Below are 6,345 nucleotides of genomic sequence, written 5' to 3'. Positions count from 1 at the left end.
TGTTTTTGGTTTGGGTTCACATATGAACCACGTATTCTAGGGTTTGACATATAGGGTATTTCCCTCTTCTATTGTATTGTTGTTGTGTGCAAAAGTGAAGAAAGGCTTCACCCTCCAACCTTGTGTCCTCTCTCTTTTGTGTGTTGTGAAGAAAGCTGAACTTGAGTCTCCTATCTCTCTCCCTTATTCTTTACAGTTTGTGTGTGCATTTGTGTGTGCATGCATGCGTGCGTGTGTGCGTGCATGCGTGTGTGTGGATGTGAGTGTGCGTGTGTGCGTGTGCACGTGTGTGTGAGCGTGTGTTTGTGTGTGTGTCCATGCATGCATGTGTGCACGCGTATGTGTGTGTGTGTGTGTGTGTGTGTGTGTGTGTGTGTGTGTGTGTGAGAGAGAGAGAGAGAGAGAGAGAGAGAGAGAGAGAGAGAGAGAGAGAGAGAGAGAGAGAGAGAGAGAGAGAGATTTTACCCCAAAGAAAAAGAGTGTGTATGCACATGCACGTGCATACGCATGCATGTGCGTGCATGTGCAGGTGTGTACGCGGGTGCGTGTGCATGTACATGTGCATGTGCGTGTGCGTGTGCACGTGCACGTACGTATGCATGTGCGTGTGCATGTGCAAGTGCATGTGCATGTGCGTGTGCACGTGCATATGTGTGTGCGTGTGCGTGTGCACGTGCATGTGTGTGTGCGTGTGCATGTGCGTGTGTGCATGTGTGCGTGTGTGTTCACAAGACTATCGACATACTTGTTCTCACTTCTACAAATAGGACAATCACTTGAATGTATAAAACACATGACGCAACATGTTAGCAATGCACTCCACACACAAAATCATGAAGCTAAGGAATGATGTATTTGATATATTTGTACCACAATGCACATGATATTGAAGGAGATCCACTCCACACATCCATCCACAAAAAAAGCTATGTCATAAGAAAACCTTCTTATTGTGGGATGGCATGTTTCAATGCTGAGCTCCACTTGTTATCAACATCACAATATCAAATGCCATTACATATCAAATCAAATAAATCTGTAGTCTTAGCAAGAGGGACTCTATGGGCAACTCAATGTTGGAGTCACCACCCTCTAGACGTTCCATAAGAAGCTCACACACCTTGAACAACAAACAAAGCATAAATTTAAATCTAAAAGATGAATTTAGGAGAGGGAAAATTTCAAGTGAAACTATGATTTTATATAGGATTATAAACTCTTGGGGGAGAGATCTCAATGGAATGTTGAGCTTCTAAGGGGAGATTTGAGATAGGGAGGTGAGCTTTTTGGGAAAGAAAATATGGACGAAAAGGTGAGCCTAAGAAGAGGGAGGATTCATATTCAAAAGTATGCTTTTGCACAAAATTTGGGCAAAAATTTGAATTGAAAACTAAGTCCTTTGGGGGGGAATTAAAATTGAAAGATCAATTCTTTGAAAAGGAAATTTTAATTGGAAATCGAGCTCTTTTGGGGGAACTTTTGAATAAAGTAGTGTTCTTTTGGAAGACAATGCACGACTAGTTCTCTAGGCTTCCCTGTATTTTGATGTAGTTAATTTCTCTTGCTTTCCTATCTTGACAAACACCATTTATCAAGAGTGAATGAAGTAGAAATAAATAGAGTCAGAAGTCTTCATTAGGCATATACATAACATGTGGGCATTCCTTCTTCTTGCTTCCCTTTACCCTGATAGATAAGGTCCCTCAAGAGTGAATGTATCATGTGAGGATTCCATCTTCATGCTTCTCTCTATATTAATAAATTAAATATACATAGCACGTGAGAATTACATCTCCATCCTTCTCTCTATCTTAATAGACATGATACATCAAGAATGATTGAAGTAGGCATGCTATCAAGAGGGAATGAAGTAGACATGAATCAAGATACAATCCTTCGCTAAGCACATATGCAACATGTGGGAATTACTTCTTCTTTTTTCCCTCTATCTTGATGTGCATCGTCTATCAAGAGTGAATAAAGTAGACACGAAAATATATACACAAACCTTCATCAAGCAAATACACAATGTGTGGGCATTCCTTCTTCTTTCTTCAATATTGATACAACATTTGTCAAGCGTGAATGATGTAGACACAAATATAAAGATGAAAGCCTTCAACAAGCACACACACAATGTGTAGCCATTCTTTCTTCTTTCTTTTCTCTACCTTGAGAGGCACCATCCATCATTGGTGAATGAAGTAGACGTAGTCTTCAATAATCACATACATAACATGTGGTAATTCCTTCTTCTTGATTCCCTTCATGTTTATATGGCAAGGTCCCTTAAGATTGAATGAAATGCATGTCAAGAGAAGGTTGGGCTAACTTATGAAACAAATATATATAGCATGTAAGTATTCCATCTCTATCATGACAGACATCATCCATCAAGAATGAATAAAGTAGGTGTGAATAGATAGAGAAGCCTACATACTAAGCACATGCATAATGTATGGGCATTCCTTCTTATTGCTTCTCTTCACCTCAACGGACACCCTCCATTAAGAGTGAATGAAGTGCACACCAAGAGAAGGATTATGAAACAAATATGCATAGCGTACGAGGATACCATCCCCATACTTCCTTGTATCTTGATTGATGGGCGATGTCCATCAAGAGTAAATGAAGTGCACACCAATAGAAGCTAATCTAACTTATAAAACAAATATGTATAGCATGTGAGGATTCCCTCTACTTTCTTTAGTCTATCTTAGAATGGGAAGATACCCTCTCCATGCTTCCCTCTACTTTGATGGATTATGTCCATTACTGGAATGATGTAAACATGACTAGAATGTCAAGCCTTTACTAAGCACATATATCTTGTTGCTTCCCCCTGCCTGTATGGGCGTTGTCCATAAAGAGTGAATAGAGAGCAACCAAGAGAAGGCTAAGCTAGCTTATGAAACAAATATGCATAGCATGTGAGAATACCATGTCCTTTTGATAGTTCAACCATTGAACCAAGTAGAAGGCACTAGCAATGCACATAGGGACTCGTAAAAGGTACAAGATCAAACATTTTGGGAAAAGTTTTTACATATGTATCATTTTGAGCAAAAATGCACGTTCTTGATTCTAGGGGCATTATGTGATTGTGCCCCTTCTCTTATGTATATCTATTAATTGACAAGGTTGACCACTTGTATTTGATGCATCCATTCACTAAATAAGCCTCATGTGGTTGATATGACAACAAACCTGGTACCATTTGATGTCCAACAATAAAAATGTTAAAGAAGGATGAGATCCTTGACAGAGAATTATTTTCTTATAGGTGTTATGTTATCTTGTTCAACACTCCATATTCGTTGCAATAATAATAGTGGATGCTCCAACATGTCTACAACACTTATCCGAATCATCCCCATCAAGAAAGACTCCATAGCTGGATGATTGATCTATAACAAGAAGAAAATAATGGGGATAGTTTGGCTGTCCACTAAAGCCAATAGGAGGCCGCTCCATAATGGAAGATGAAAGTGATCCTTGTACTTATGCCATGCTATTTTAATATTATCTATTCAATAATTTTATGTTGTTAAGGTGTATATTTGCATTTATTACTTGCAAACATGTTTATGTTATTGACTTGTCCTTGTAAATGTTGTGTAGCAATTAGTGGAAGAAAAAAAACTACATTGGAGGCAAATCAATGCGAGAATTGACTTGCATATGATTTTGTGTAGTGAGTTTATTTTCAATATGTGGTTGGATATTATGGAGAAGTACATAAATGGATAAAACAAGAGTGAGCATTCCAATATAAATTCAATAACCTTGCAAAAGGTAACAAAATGATACTACACACTTATGTCCTAGAATATTTCATTGTGTTTAAGGTTTGCTTGATGATGAGCTCTTAAAGATACAATAAATGATATCTGATCACACAATACTGGTAAAGAAGACAAGAACAATAACAAAGTACAAAGATGTGGAGAATATGGCTACAAGTTGCGATTATGATAGAGCTCTAAAGGACGGCATTGTGGAGTCCTTCAAAAGCCTCTTTGGTAAGGAAAAGTTAGATAATGATGAGGTTTTAAAAAAACACAATGTCACAAAACTCTTTCATAAGATGAATGAAGGAGTCGATCAACAAAGCAAAAACAAAAGGAGATCTATGAATAATGAGGTATGCAAGGGCATTTGGAGTACAACAACATCTAAATTTTGAAAAACCTTGAAGATTTTGAAAGTGGGGTAATTAATCTCATGCTTTATAGATGTGATAAGTTATAACTTTGTGTTGCAAGTCTAATTTCACAAAGTATGCTTGTGAAACCAATCCTTGCAATTTTAGAGTATTTAGACCTCGTGGTGACTTGAGGGCTAAATTATATTGAGCATTTGCATTAAGTGAAGCTATATCAAGCTTCATAGACTTTCTCAATATATGATACAACCACCTACAAAGCCACTTAATAATTACAAATAAATACAATTACATAAAAAAGCTATCATTTGAATCCCTATTTCAAGAACTAGTGACTTGAGCTAGTTTTCGTCGTAAGTGTCTTTTCAAAGTCTTGGGCAAAAATAATAGAAACGATTCTTCATGCATGCTTGCTGATTTGAGGATTCTTTCATTGCTCTTCTAAGTGGCTTGATTAATGCACCAATGCACACTACTCGTGAAGGCATGAAATGATCTCAGCATCTTGATATTGAATCCCAAGAAAGAAACATAGAGCTTGTTCACATGAAGGAGGTGATTCAGAAACCAGGTTGAACGCCAGATTTCAATTTGGGTTCACGCAACCAGGTTTTGGAGTGAAAACTAGATTGTTGCTCGGGCTCTTGCTCTGGAGTAAGGGCCATTAAAAAAACTTGCTTTCTAGTCAACCTTGTTAGGGACAAGGCTATTTGCAAACCAACCCTCCTGTGTGAACATGTTTTTATAGCTCAAAACCATAAATTTTAGTAAGTAGCTTAGTCGTGTGCACATGTGGATGTTCATGTGCCCCTTTTCAATAACTATTACTCTTCTTGGCACACGTGTGGACGTTCATGTGTCCCCTCTTGGGAACTCGTTTTGTAGAAGGCTCGCACACCAAAAAATGCTCATTGTAGCGAGGAACATTGCTGCCTCCTCCTCTTTAGTGGTTGTCACGCTGCTTTCTAGCTCCTCCCAAGGCTACCATTTGTTGAAAAGCCCTGAATGCTTATTTCTCTGCTTAACATTGATGATTTTTTGGGACCCTTCTCGAACTTGATTTTTCTATTCTTAGTTAGGGCCTGTTTCCCTATAGCCGCGATGTGCGCATCTGGGTGCGGGTGATCGCAGATTTTTGATTCACAATTTTTTTTTTTTTGGGGGGGTGCGATGGCCTTTCTTGCAATTGAATGTGAGAACGAATCCACATATTTTTGGTGGATTCATTCTCGCACTGTTGGTGTCACACGTCGTGTAACCTCGTCTAGCCAATTGCCTTTGCGTGGTTCTATCAAATTGATTGCTTGTGTCGAATTGCTCGTTAAATGATGCATTTTTAAAGCTTCGTGTGGCTTGAATGGGTTCACCACCTGCCCGTGCTGGGTACTCAAATTGCCATCGCACCCAACAACTTTGAAAAAAGCCCCTTAGAAAAGCCTAATCCACACGACTACGAGTAAGCAAGAATCTAGTTACACACGTGTGGATGTTTCACATAGAAAGGTGTCGCACTTCGTGTCACCTTGTCTAACCAATCACCTCTGTGCGGTTCTGTCAAATCGATTGCTTCTGCCGAATCGCTCGTTAAATGATGCATTTTTAAAACTTCGTGCGGCTTGAATGGGTTTGCCACCTGTCCGTGCTGGGTGCTCAAATTGCCATCGCACCCAGGAGCTCTGGAAAAAGGCCCTTAGAAGGGCCTAATTCATAAGTGGACGACTAAGAGTGTTATATGTTCCGAATGGGAAACTGAGAGAGAATTAACTCCTACCAACCTATAGAGCCTCTTGAGATCTGAAGAAGACCTTGCTGTTGGATTAAGCAATAATAGCCACGGCTGCATAGAGTGTAGCTTAAGTAGCCATTTATAGCACAACTTGTCACACCCACCCCTCCCTGCTCTTTGGAAGTTACATAATCCCATGGAATTGGGTGCCATCTACTTTGCCATAAGAAATCTTTGCAAGTCTATCAACTTCAGCAAGTCCCTTTTCTGAGAATGGCAATATTGAAGATGCATAAACAAGCATTGGAGACAGAAAATGCTTGAGCACAACAATCCTCTCCAGATTAATCATTTTCACGATGATATGACTGCTAATCTCATGTCTAAGGTTTTGGCGGTGTTGGGGTTTTATAGTGCTAGGTGGCGTGAAGTGCTTATAGAGTTTCGAGCACTT

The sequence above is a fragment of the Dipteris shenzhenensis genome, chromosome 27 (assembly GCF_047967505.1).
Source record: "Dipteris shenzhenensis isolate YYH24624 ecotype China chromosome 27, Dip_SZ_1.0, whole genome shotgun sequence".
Taxonomy (NCBI): Eukaryota; Viridiplantae; Streptophyta; class Polypodiopsida; order Gleicheniales; family Dipteridaceae; genus Dipteris; species Dipteris shenzhenensis.
Note: the sequence above shows the minus strand (reverse complement) of the source record.